The sequence below is a fragment of the Carcharhinus amblyrhynchos genome, chromosome 9, assembly GCF_965287045.1.
Source record: "Carcharhinus amblyrhynchos chromosome 9, sCarAmb.v2.hapA, whole genome shotgun sequence".
In the NCBI taxonomy this organism is placed as follows: Eukaryota; Metazoa; Chordata; class Chondrichthyes; order Carcharhiniformes; family Carcharhinidae; genus Carcharhinus; species Carcharhinus amblyrhynchos.
Window position 1 is genome coordinate 89965701 of NC_137332.1, and position 14423 is coordinate 89980123.

The following is a 14423-nucleotide window of genomic DNA, read 5'->3' on the forward strand; positions in this document are numbered from 1 at the left end:
CAGCACTAGCTTTCAGAGTCTCAAGCTCCTTCATCAGGCGAGTGAGGACTTGTGTTCACAATCAGGGCAAATAAAGACAAACTCAATTTACAAGATAATGGTTGGAATGCGAGACAGGTAATCAAGTCTTAAAGTCTTAAAACAACTAAAATAAGAATCCCAACTCCTGTATTCAATGTTCTGACCAAAGAAACCAAGCATGCCGAATACCGCCTTCACCTCTCTGTTCACCTGTGACTCGACTTTCAAGGAGCTATGAACATGTACCCCTAGATCTCTTTGTTCTGTAACTCTCCCCATGCCCTAACATTAACTGAGTAAGTCCTACCTTGGTTCGATCTACAAAATGCATCACCTCACGTTTATCTAAACTAAACTCCATCTGCCATTTAAGAACATAAGAACATAAGAACATAAGAAATAGGAGCAGGAGTAGGCCATCTGGCCCTTCGAGCCTGCCCCGCCATTCAATAAGATCATGGCTGATCTGTCGTGGCTCAGTTCCACTTTCCCGCCCTCTCCCCATAACCCTTAATCCCCTCTCTTATCAAAAACCCATCAACCCGCTTCTTAAAAATATTTAGCGAGGCAGCCTCCACCACTTCAACGGGCAGAGAATTCCAGAGATTCACCACCCTTTGAGTGAAGAAGTTCCTCCTCAACTCCGTTCTGAACCGCCCCCCCTTTATCTTGAGGCTGTGCCCCCTAGTCCTACTGTCTTTTTTGAGCGGGAAGAGTCTTTCCACCTCTATCCTATCCATCCCATTCATCATCTTATACGTCTCAATGAGATCTCCCCTCATTCTTCTAAACTGTAACGAGTACAAGCCTAGTTTATTCAGCCTCTCCTCATAGCTCAACCCCCTCAACTCCGGTATCAGCCTAGTAAACCTCCTCTGCACTCCCTCCAAGGCCAAAATATCCTTGCGCAGGTGCGGCGCCCAAAACTGCACACAGTACTCCAGCTGCGGCCTCACCAATGCCCTATACAGCTGCAGCAAGACCTCCCTACTTTTATATTCAATCCCCCTCGCTATGAAGGCCAGCATCCCATTCGCCTTCCTGACCACCTGCTGCACCTGCAGGCTGGGTTTTTGCGACTCATGCACAAGGACCCCGAGGTCCCTCTGCACCGTCGCCTGCTGCAGTTTTTCGCCCCGTAAGTAATAATTTGTTTGTAATAAATACACTATAAATATTGCTGTTTATAATTAATATCCTGTAATACTACTGTTTGTAGTTAAAACAGTGTAATATTAGTGTTTGTAATGAACACACTAATATTAATGCTTGTAATGCACACTAATATTAATGCTCGTAATGAATACATAAGAACATAAGAACTAGGAGCAGGAGTTCAAAGAACAAAGAACAAAAACAGCCCAGGAAATAAGCCCTTCGGCCCAACGAGCCCGCACCGCCATTTTAACATTACCAGTCCCCCTTCCACCCATGACCCTTATCTATGCTTATGGCATTCCACATTGAGGGAAAACTAATTTAGGGACAATTTATTATCTCCAATCAGCCTAATAGCACATCTTTGGGGTGTGGGAGGAATCTGGAGCACCCGGAGAAAACCCATGCAAGCACGGGGAGAATGCGCAAACTCCCACAGATACTGGCCCAAATCCATGTGTCTGCACAGCAAACAGTGATAGTCACTGAGCTGTCGTGTTGCCCAGCATCTGGTCCAGTTTAAGCACACACTAACGATGTGAAGCACTAGGCTACTCTCGAACATCCAAGAGCAGCCCTTGTACGACCCATCGCGTGTATGCCCCTCATTGGACAATAAGGCGGGCCAACTTAAAACCTGTGAATTAAAAGAGAAATACATTAGTTTCATTCCACATCCTTATACATTACCAGGGACATCCCAATGCTAATGACCTTATTTAAAACAATCTCCTATATCCTCCCATCTCCAACCCACTCATGTGCCTGTCTAAGTAACTCTTAAACAACTCCAGCATGCCTGCCTCCACCACCTTGTTTGGCAGAGCATTCCATACCCCCACTATCCTCTGTGTGAAAAACCTCCCTCTAATATCTGTGTTATACCTCTCCCCCCTCACCCTAAGCACGTGGCCCCTCATACTGTGCGTTTCTAACATAGGAAATAGCTTACCACTGTTTATCTATACCCTTCATAATCTTATATACCTCCATTAGATCCCTCCTCAGTCGCCGTCTTTCAAGGGAAAACAGCCCCAATTTGTTCAATCTTTCCTCATACTCCAGTCCTTCCATACCAGGCAGCATCCTGGTAAACCTCCTCTGCACTCTCTCCAGAGTCTCCACGTCCTTCCAGTAGTAAGGCGACCAGAACTGGACGCAGTACTCCAAATGCAGCCTAACCAACGTTCTATACAACTGCAACATTAGACTCCAGCTCTTATACTCTATACCCCTTCCTATAAAGGCTAACATACCATAAGCTTTCTTCACAACCTTCTCCACTTGTACTGCCACCTTCAGCCCCTGGTGGACTTGCACCCCCAAGTCCCGCTGTGTTTCTGTACTCTTTATAGGCTTACCCTTTATCATATAACTCCCCCCTACATTATTCCAGCCAAAATGCATCACCTCACATTTATCCGGATTAAACTCCATTTGCCATATCTGCCCAATATACCAGCCTATCTATATCCTGTTGTATTGCCAGACACTGCTCCTCACTGCCCGCCAAACCAGCCATCTTACTGTCATCTGCAAATTTGCTGATCACACCACTTACTCCCTCTTCCAAGTCATTTATATATACTACAAAAAGAAGAGGTCCCAGTACTGAGCCCTGCGGCACACCACTAGTAAAAAGTCTGACAACACCAGGTTTTAGTCCAACCGATTTATTCATGCACACCACTAGTGACAGACCTCCAGCTAGAAAAGGACCCTTCCACTACTACTCTCTGTCTCCTCTTAACAAGCCAGTTCTCATCCCATCTAGATACCTGGCCTTGTATCCCATGAGCCTTTATCTTTTCAACCAACCTACCATGAGGGACTTTGTCAAACGCCTTACTGAAATCCATATGGATGACATCTAGCCCCTCGAGTCTGCTCCGCCATTCAATAAGATCATGGCTGATCTTTTTGTGGACTCAGCCCACTCACCATAACTCTTAATTCCTTCAATGTTCAAAAATTTATGTATCTTTGCCTTAAAAACAGTCTCAACTGCTTCACTGGGCAGGGAATTCCACAGATTCACAACCCTTTGTGTGAAGAAGTTCCTCCTAAACTCAGTCCTAAATCTGCTTCCCCTTATTTTGAGGCTATGCTCCCTCGTTCTAGTTTCACCCACCAGTGGAAATAACTTCCCTGCTTCTATCTTATCTATTTCCTTCATAACCTCATATGTTTCTATAAGATCTCCCCTCATTCTTCTGAATTTGAATGACTATAGCCCCAGTCTACTCAGTCTCTCCTCATAAGCCAACCCTCTCAACTCCGGAATCAACCAAGTGAATCTCCTCGGCACCGCCTCCAGTGCCAGTATATCCTTTCTCAAGTAAGGAGACCAAAATGTACACAGTACTCCAGGTGTGGTCTCACCAGCACCTTACTCAGCTGCAACATAACCTTGTTGTTTTTAAACTCCATCCCTCTAGCAAGGAAGGACAAAATTCCATTTGCTGCCTTAATTAAATGCTGCACCTGCAAATCAACTCCTTGAGATCCCTGCACAAGGACACCCAGGTCCTTCTGCACAGCAGCATGCTGCAATTTTTTACCATTTAAATATTGCTGTTATTCCTGCCAAAATGGATGACCTCACGTTTCCCAACATTATACTCCATCTGCCAGACCCTCACCCACTCACTGAGACTATCTATATTCCTTTGCAGACTTTCAGCACCCTCTGCACACTTTGCTCTGCCATTCATCTTAGTGTCATCTGTGAATTTTGATACACTATACTATACACTACATTCTAAATCATCTATGTAAATCGTAAACGATTGCGGTCCCAACACTGATCCCTGAGGCACACCACTAGTCACTGATTGCCAACCCGAAAAACACCCATTTACCCCCACTCTTTGCTTTCGGTTAACCAATCCTCTATCCGTGCTAATACAGTACCTATAATACCATGCACCTTTATCTTATGTAGCAGCGTTAGGTGCGGCAGCATGTCAAATGCCTTCTGGAAATCCAGATACACTACATCCACAAGTTCCCCATTGTTCTCAAATAATTCCACCAAATCAGTCAAAGGTGACCTTCCCTTCATGAACCCATGCTGCATCTTACCAATGGGACAATTTATATCCAGATGTCTCGCTATTTATTCCTTGACGATAGATTCAATCATTTTCCCTACTACAGAAATTAAGCTATAGTTACCTGCCTTTTGTCCACCTCATTTTTTAAACAGTGGTGTCACATTTGCTGTTTTCCAATCTGCGGGAACCGCCCCAGAGTTCAGCGAATTTTGGTAAATTACCACAGTGTATTTGCTATTTCTCCCGCCATCTCTTTTAGTATCCTGGGATGCATTCCATCAGAACCAGGAGACTTGTCTACCTTTAGCCCCATTAACTTGCCCATCAGTACCTCTTTTGTGGTAATGATAGTTTCTAGGTTCTTACCTAGCCTTCCTCTCTTCAAATTTTGGCATGTTATTTGTGTCTTCCACATTTAAGACTGACACAAAATATCCGTTCAATGCGTCCAACCATTTTCTCATTTCCAGTTATTACATCCCCCTTTTCGCCCTCTAAAAGACTTTAGCTACTGTTTTTCGTTTTATATATTTGTAGAAGGTTTTGCTATCTGTTTTTATATTCTCAGTTAGTTTACTCTCATTATCCATCTTATTTTTCTTTATAGCTTTTTAACAGTTTACAAAGTAATACCATTTGTAGTGAACACTAATATTATTGTTTGTGATGAATGCACTGTAATATTAACATTTGTGATGAATACAGCGTAATAATAGTCAAAAGAAGCAAAATATTGCAGATGTTGGAAACCTGAAATAAAAACAGGAAATGCTGGATGACCTCAGCAGGCTTGACAGCATTCATGCTGTAAACCTCTATGATTCTTTGAGCACCTGTGCAGAGAAACAGAGTTAATGCTTTGGATCCAAGTAAGTTCTGTGGAAGGGTCATTTGGACTGGTTCTAGGGCTTTAAGTTGTGCCTATAAAAACAAGGCCCCACAGTGCTGCTCTGACTGCACAGTGAGTGCTGCCTGGCTGTGGGAGTGCTTTTGGAGTTGAGTGAAACAGGGAGTTAGCCGCAACAGGCAGCAGAGGCTACAAGGGAGCGTGCCGGTTGGCCAGTAAGGGAGCGTGCCGGTTGGCCAGTAAGGGAGCGTGCCGGTTGGCCAGTAAGGGAGCGTGCCGGTTGGCCAGTAAGGGAGCGTGCCGGTTGGCCAGTAAGGGAGCGTGCCGGTTGGCCAGTAAGGGCTACTCTTGATTCTCTGAAACTGACAGATCAGACTAAAAAAACTTAAAAGTGACATCACAGGAGGGCTGTGATTTGTTTGGCTAACAGGGTGCTGTGCTAAATTTGAAAACCATTTAAATTACTGGTTAGACATTGCGTTGAGACTGAGGTAATAAGGAGATATATAATAAAATTTAAAACCCAACTTAAAAGCTAATGAAAAAAATAGAGATGGAGGGTCAGGAGATGTGTTGTTCATACATGATGTGGAAGCTGGTGGACTCCCAGTGAGCACGTCTGTAGTAAGTGTTGGTTGCTTGAGGAACTCCTGCTCAGAGTGGATGAGCTGGATTCTGAGCTTCGGATGCTGCAACACATCAGGGAGAGGGAAGAGATACCTGGACAAAGTGTTCCAAGAGGCAGTCACATCCCTTAGATAAAATATCTTAAATTCGACCAGTGGACAGGGACAGGAGGATGTGGCTGTGAATGAGGCAGGTAGAGGGATCCAGGAGCATCAGTCCCTGAACTTGTCCAACATGTTCAAGATTCTTGCTCCGTGTGGAGGGGAATGAGTACTGCAGCGAGGATGAGCAAACTGACCACGCCACTGTGGTACAGGGAGCCTTTCAAGTGTGGGGAGAAAAAAGAAATGCAGTCATAATTGGGGATAGTATAGTTAGGAGAATTGGCACTGTTGTCTGTGAGCAGCATTGAGCGTCCCGAAGGTTATGTTGCCTGCCTGGTGCTTGGGTTTGGGATATCTCTTCTGGGCTACGGAGGAACTTGGAGTGGGAGGGTAAAAATCCAGTTGTCATCCATGTAGGACAGGACCAGAGGTTCTGCTAAGGGAATATGAACAGTTAGGAGCTAAATTAAAAAATGGAACCAAAAAGATAATAATCTCTGGATTATTACTTGAGCCATGAGCTAATTGGCACAGGGTCAATAAAATTAAGGAGGTAAATACGTGGTTCAAAGATTGGTGTGGGAGGAATGGGTTTGAATTCATGGGACATTGGCACCAGTATTGGGGAAGAGGGGACCTGTTCCGATGGGACAGTCTTCATCTGAGTCATGCTGGGACCAAAGTCTTGGCGAATCGTATAACTAGGGCTGTAGAAGGGCTTTGAGCTAAATAGTCGGGGGGAGGGTTCAGTTATATGGAGAATTAGAAAATCAAAGTTAAAGGAGAAGGTACAAGTGCCGATTTAATGCTGAGGACTTTCAACTAGTTAAAGGAGCCAAAGGCTCAGGAAAGGTTAGCAAAATTTCAAGACCTATTAATAGGGCAGAGAGTATAGAAGGTGGCAGGAATCTAACCTCAGGCAGAGTGAAAAAGGTGACAAGTATGAGAAGGGAGGTGGTCAATGTAGGAGTGTTGTGCCTAAATGAGTGCAGTATACGATGTTGATTGATGCGGAACCAACCAGTTTTCCCGTTGGTGATTAGGACTTTATACACTGAGGGGCTTATTTTGTCGGTGATTTTATGCAGACCTGCATATCTCGGGGACAAGAAAGAACTGGGGTTGTTGAGGGAAATCATCACCTGGCCAACTGTGTATTCTACTGGGTGTACCCTTTTATCAAAATATGCCTTGCTCTGTTTCTTTTTAACTCCTAATCGGACAACCGTGGCTAACTGGGCTGCTTTAATGTTTTCGGTTAAAACAACTGGAAACAGTGTTGCATACCATCATTAGGGCAAAGGGTTCCCATGTTGAGTTGTTTTGCTGCACTGTTTTTCCAATGATCCCTTTTAGCATTTGGTTCATGCCCTCTATGATTCCACTGGATTGTGGATGGTAGGCGATATGGAATTTCTGCTTGATGCCAAACATAGCCATAACATCACCCGCCCGGTGAAATGTGTCCTTTGGCCGGACTCTATGCTGCGGGGAAGAGCCCATCGTATAAACACCCGCTGGGCTAATATCATTGCAGTGGTCTTAGCTGTGTTGGATCTAGTGGAAAATGTCTCGACCCGTTTGGTGAACGTGTCTATTATTACCAGGATGTATTTAAATTCGTCCTTACGTGGTGGTTACGGGCCAATGTAATCAATTTGGAGATTTGTCCAGGGTCCTTTTACTGGGTGTGTGTGTCTTAGCTCTGCTTTTCTGGCATACCTATGGTATAAAGGGCAACATCACTGTGCAGTTCGGGCCACCAACATAATTCTTTTAATTGCTCGATTGTTGCCTCTATGCCCTGATGGCCATGTCTGTCATGGTACTAGTAGATGAGCTGATTTCTGTCCTGGGTAGGGACTACGTATGTGCCTGCCTTTAATATCAAACCATCCTGAATCTGTATTTTATCCTTCCATTTCATATATGGGGCTGGACTCATTCTAAAATTTGTTTTAGGGAACTGTAGTGCACTGTTCCTGGACCATGTCAGCTATATCAGTTAAGCAAATGGTCACAGCGTTTACTCGCTCTCCTATTGGTGGCTGCCAAAACTGTCCTGTGCAAGCACCGGCTTTGGCTAGTGCATCAGCCTTACAGTTACCAGCTGGGGAGATCCTATGGTGGCTCCTAATCTTAATAATTCCATATGTGCACTCTTCAGTAGCCTGCAGAACGTATTTTAACCAGGGGGCTGACGGTAGGGGCATTTCGTCCGCAGATACGAAGCCTCTGGCTTCCCATAATTGTGAGAACTCAGTCAGGCTGTGCACACATACATACTATCGGAGTGTATGTTGGCAGGGGTTGAAAATAGGTCTGAGTGACTCACAATGTATGCGACTGCTGCTAGTTCGGCAGCTTGGGCACTCAAATGGCTGGGTAGTTTGAGGGCGAGTTCTATTAGTGGCTGTGCCTGTTGATTTCTACATAAATCAGCCATGGATGGCACATAGCACAGTGGTTAGCACTGCTGCGTCACAGCTCCAGGGACCTGGATTCGATTCCCGGCTTGAGTCACTGTCTGTGTAGAGTTTGCGCATTCTCCTCGTGTCTGCGTGGGTTTCTTCCGGGTGCTCCGGTTTCCTCCCACAGTCCAAAGATGTGCAGGTTAGGTTAGGTTGATCGGCCATGCTAAAAATTGCCCCTTAGTGTCCTGAGGTGTGTAGGTTAGAGGGATTAGCAGGTAAATATGTAGGGATATGGGGGTAGGGCCTAGGTGGGATCATGGTTGGTGCAGACTTGATGGGCCAAATGGCCTCTTTCTGCACTGTAGGGTTTCTCTGATTATGTCTGAAATGCCACATCCTGTGATCCTGGTCCCACGCTCTATGGTGGATGAACCGTCTACATAAATTCTCATGGCTGAGTCTATCCATTGGGTGGTTGTTTGTTTTGTCCCTGTTCGTCTCTCCTGTTGTTTCGGAATAAACAGACCGGTTGGGTCCTTTGTGGCTATAACCTGACACTTGTGGATCTCCCCCATAATTTAAATTATCTGCCAGGAACGTGGGCACTTTAATTCTCTTTACAGTGATGTCCCTACCCTGCAGTAGTAGTGTGCAACGGGCAGTGCGGACTCGGCTTACTGAGTCGTCTTTAAGGCGCCATCCAGCAGAAGCTGGGTTGGGGTGTGTTCAGTGAGAACGATTATTGGGTTCGGTCCGGTGATATCGGCGGAATTCTGCACAGCCCAAAATACTGAGAGCAGGTGTCATTTACACCCGGAGAAGCCCTGTTCAACTGGGTCCAATACCATGAGGCATAGGCTACTGGGCTTGGTCTACCATGTCTTTCTTGTGATAGTACTGCTGAACGTGTGTGGTCGGTTGCTGCAACTTCTATGGCGTTTGGTAGATCTGGGTCGGGGACTGGTAAGGCTGGTTCTGTGGTAAGGGCACGCTTTAAATCGGTTACTGCAGCTGTGTGCTGCACAATCCACTTCCAGGTTTTGTTTTTCTTTAGCAGTTCAGAAAGTGGAGCTGTCTTGGTGGTGAAGCCATCTATATGGTTCCAATAATACCCTACCAGACCTAGGAAAGATTTGAGGGTACTCGCACTTCGGGGTGCACTATGGAGTCTATCCTTTTCTGTTCAATCTCCCTCTTCCCGTGGGTAATCACTGTAATATAACATTGGGTTGCAAAATTTGGGTCTTTTTCGGGTTGACTTTACTACCTAATGAGTGGAGCAGTACGAGTAATTCATCTAGCAATGTTATATGTTCCTCTTTGGTGTTAGTCTGTAACAATAAATCATCTACATATTGGACCAAGCACTCGGGTCGGGGAAAGCTTTGCTAGTTCAGTAGCTAGTCGCCTGTGAAAGATGGACAGGGAGTTATGAAAACCATGTGGTAAGCAAGTCCAAGTGTATTGCTGTCCTTAGAAGGTAAAGATAAACTTGTACCGGCAAGATCGATTTAAAGGGATGGACCAGAAGCCGTTACTAATATCTAATACGGTGAAAAACTTTGCCTGGGCTCCCTGTCTCATCATGGTGACGGGGCTTGTGGCTATTGTGGGGGCCGTGACTGGGATAACCTTATTTAATTTAATCAACTGTTAACCTCCATGACCCATCTACCTTCTTCACAGGCCATATCGGCACATTATTTGTGGATGCCACCCGTCTCAACACCCCCTGCTGTAATAGACCATCAGTTACTTTGGCCACCTCCCCCTCTGCTTATCTGGGGAAACCGTATTGTCTCTGTGGTTTCGGATCTGGTCCTTCAATTCACACCTCCCCAGATACCTGACCACAATCATGTTTGTGCTTTGCAAACACCGCATTGTTTCTCCGAAGCACCTCCCTGATGGCTGGATCACTGCTAATCGTTAAGGGACCAAACCAGAACTCCCTACGTTACCCCACCTGGTCTCCCTACAAACCAGGTCTCCCTACACTATCCCACCTGGTGCTACAGATCCAGGTTGGGGAGGCTGGACACCGTCAATCTAGGGTTCCATAGGTGGGGACAGTTGGATACAGTGATGGAGTCGTGCTTATGATATGCATGGGGTGACCGGAACCTTCCATCAGTGGTGGACAGCGTTTTCTCTCGTACCTAGGACCTGGCCTAATTGGCGGAACCGATGGTCCTGGTACTCTCGGGGACCATGCATATCGTGGCGGGGGTCTCCTGCAATCTCGGGCAAAGTGTCATGGCTTGCCACAACTAAAACATGTCCCTCTATCTCTCCCCCAGGGCTGCTGTGTAAGGTGGAGCTGTACCTGTCTGGTATTGGTGATCCCCTCTACCCTTGTTTCTCCATACTGGACCATGGCTAGCCCTCATTGGAAGCATTCTCGCCTCCCTTTCTGACTGTGACATTGAGACTCCCTGAACTTCCTGTTCCCAGGCTCGAGCTAAGCTCCTGAGAACCCATGCTTCATTGTGTGTGGTTTGTGCAGGGTCAAAATTAGTGCAGGCTTCCTTGCCTTCTTCTGTGGTGTGCAACACTAATGTCCTAGCCCATTTAGATGAATCAACTTCATTCAATCTAGCTCGATCTAATTTCCCATATACTCCCGTGAAGTGGATCTATAAATGATTGGCAAAGGCAGTCGGACGTTCTCCTTTTCTCTGTCTACATTTACTTAACCCATCTACAGGATCCCCTTTGTTAAACCCTGCAGCGGCCAATATCGCTTTCTTAATTTCGTTTAAGGTTCCTTCCCTTACATTTTGAGGGGCTGGCAAGGCAGACCGTGCAGACTTGCTTAAGCACATGATTATCAGCTTCACCTCTTCCCTTTCATCTAGTCCTTGCATTATCTTCTGCTGCCTAACATCCTCAAAGAAACTGTGTAGATCAGCCAATGGCTCAAAGGTTGTGATTTTATTTGCGATCTCAGCCAATTGTGCCACTGTAAACGGGCTCGTGTATGTAACAGCTGGGCCCTGAGACGCTCCTACCCAATGTTCAGTCATCACTGGGTGCATTGGTACTGGAGGTGAATCTGGGGGCGCAGTGGGTATGATTTCCCCTGGGAAAGATGGTGGTGGACCCCAATCCTCGGTTTGCGTAACGTAAAGTCTAGCATTCTCTTTTAACTCTCCCCAGTCCACATCATCTATCTCCTCTTCCTGTACTGTCCTGAAGGTACACATAAATCTGTTTTGAACCAATAATAGGGATTTCAGCCATAAAATTTCTTGCTGACATTTGGAGCGGTCAGCGGTTGCCAATCTCTGTTCTTTATCGGCTTGATGTAGCGCCTTTATTGCCGCCTGCAGATCAGTGCACTGAGCTTCCAATTATGCTACCGCTCGCTCGGCTTCACCTTTGGCTAAAACAGCGCCCTGGGCATCTTGGTAGTTTCTCTCATACGGGGTTTGAAAATTTATTAAGAAGGAAAGGATGGCCCCTATAGGCAGAGTCTTGTGCCAATACTGAGATGGGACCGGGATCCCTACGGTAGAAGTGTTGGGATGACCTAAGGAAAGTTCAGTGAAAAACAGACAGACAAAAGTGAGAAAGAAATTGCCATTGGTAGCTGCTTAGGACAGCTGCTAGGAACAGAAAAGGAATTAAACACAGTTCGTAGGGAACTGGAGGAATCAAAGTGGGCACAGGAGGAAAAGGAGGAGGAGATTAAGAAACTAAAGGAACAACAGCAGGACAGGGTAGAGCAAATAAGAGCCGAAAAGGACAGACAGGTTGGTTCTCCTTAATTTATCCACCTTTCTGTCCTTTTCGGCTCTTATTTGCTCTACCCTGTCCTGCTGTTGTTCCTTTAGTTTCTTAATCTCCTCCTCCTTTTCCTCCTGTGCCTACTTTGATTCCTCCAGTTCCCTACGAACTGTGTTTAATTCCTTTTCTGTTCCTAGCAGCTGTCCTAAGCAGCTACCAATGGCAATTTCTTTCTCACTTTTGTCTGTCTGTTTTTCACTGAACTTTCCTTAGGTCATCCCAACACTTCTACTGTAGGGATCCCGGTCCCATCTCAGTATTGGCACAAGACTCTGCCTATAGGGGCCATCCTTTCCTTCTTAATAAATTTTCTGATTCTTGTTTCCTACCTGGGACACTTCTCTGTCTCTGTGCTGTTTCCTGCCATTCTATATTCAATGAAAAAGAGTAGAGAGTTGTTTGAACTGTGGGTACAGATTTGGGTTACGTTGGGGTCCTAATCCCCCCGGATTCTAATGCAAACCTATGGCATTTATCCTATCCTCCTTGTTAGTAACAATGCATGCACAATAAACAATTTCCTGAAAGCGGTTATTTGTCCAATAAGGAGTTTACACCTGTTGACTCTGAGTTTTAAATAATCGTTCAATATAGATTCTGTGGAATTCAATATCGGAGCAACAAAGTTACTTCTTGTCGATGTCCTGGCAGAGTCGCCAATTGTTGTGCCTGCCGCACAGTCGTCTTGTTAGTATAACCAATATTTAAGACACACGATCAATAATCATCCACCCGACCAACAATAAGGTAATCTTACAGAAAGATACGAGAGTTCAAGTCGAATACAAGACCTTGACTTAACTTTGTGTGACTGGCAAGTACCCAAGCAGATATTGGCCTTTATCTGTGCGTTGATCTCAGTCGTCCTCTGTGTATGTCTGGCCCTTTGGCCTGGTCTGGCACTCTGGCTCTGGTCTTCCTTCCTTCTTGGGTGTGGAGGCTCCTTGTGCTGGCAGTGGTCACTGTTGTAGCCCGTTTGTGGGGTCAAAAGAGAGAGAGTTCTTGGTTGCGCAACACCCTTTTATACTGCATTTGGTTTCATGTCCCTTTTGGCCATTGCCAAACAATTGATCAGGATTTGATCATTTTGATTGATAAAGTCCAATCGGGTGCTGCCACACCAGGCTTTGGGTGTGTCCACAACGGCCTTGTCTGCAGATGCTGGGGGCACGTAGAGTTCACATCTTTCCCCCCAGATAAGGGGTTACAGTGCCCTCGTGTGACCAGAAAGTTTCGTCTGGGTTGCAGCTTGTATGTCTCTGTCTTTTAGGTTGCAGCCTGTCATTTTAGTTTTGCCCAATTGTCCCAGAATGCTTTACAAATCACCATTTTAGATGGCCCGTTTGGCCACGGAATGAAGTTAAATCAATAGCAAGAAGTGATGTAGGATCAGAAGGCATAGAACCTCTGTGGGTAGAGTTGAGGAATCACAAAGGTAAAAATACCTTTGTGTACAGGCTCCCAGCAGTAGTCAGGATGTGGGACAGAAAATAAATCAGGAAATGGAAAAGGCATATAAAAAAGGCAATATTGCAATCATCATGGGGGACTCGATATGCAGGTGGACTAGGGAAATCAGGTAGGTAGTGAATCCCAAGAAAAGGAATTTGTAGAATGCCTAAGAAGTGCTTTTTTGGAGCTGCTTGTGACAGAGCCTACTAGGAAACAGGCAATTCTGGATTTGATAATTTGCAATGAGGCAGACTTGTTTCGGGAACTTAAGATGAAGGAGCCCTTGGGGAGCAGTGTCCACAATGTTATAGAATTTACCCTGCAATTTGAGAGGGAGAAGCTGGAATCAGATGTAATGGTATTACAATTAAATAAAGGTAACTACAAAAACATGAGGGACGATCTGGTCAGTTGATTAGAAAGGGAATCTATCAGGGAAGACTGTGGAACAGCAATGGCAGGAGTTTTTGGTGGTTATTCAGGAGGCACAACAGAAATTCATCCCAAGGAGGACGAAACATGCTAAGGGGAGAATGAGGCATTGATGGCTGGCGAGGGAAGTCAAAGACAGCATAAAAGCATACAAAGTGGTGATGATTAGTGGGAAGGCCAGAGGATTGGGAAGCATTTGAAAGCAAGTAGAGGACAACTAAAAAGGCAGATAAGGGGGAGAAGATGAAATACCAGCTTAAGCTAGCTAGTAACATAAAAGGAGATAGGAAGAGTTTTTTTCAATATATAAAAGAGACAAAAATAGAGACTGGGCTACTGGAAAATGAGACTGGGGAAGGAATAATAGGAAACAAAGAAATAGCAGAAGAACTGAATAGTTACTTTGCATTAGTCTTCATGATGGGAGACATCAGTAGGATGCTAGGGCTCCAGGACAATCAGGGGGTGTAGGTGAGTGTAGTGGCCATCACTAAGGAGAAGGTTCTGAAGGTAGATAAGCCAC

General features: G+C 45.4%; 1 protein-coding gene across 2 annotated transcripts in view; it reads left to right on the top strand.

Annotated features, from left to right (window-relative positions):
• Positions 1-14423, top strand: part of LOC145347992 (antigen peptide transporter 2-like) — a 54059-nt gene that overhangs the window by 8428 nt on the left and 31208 nt on the right. The window lies entirely within an intron of this gene.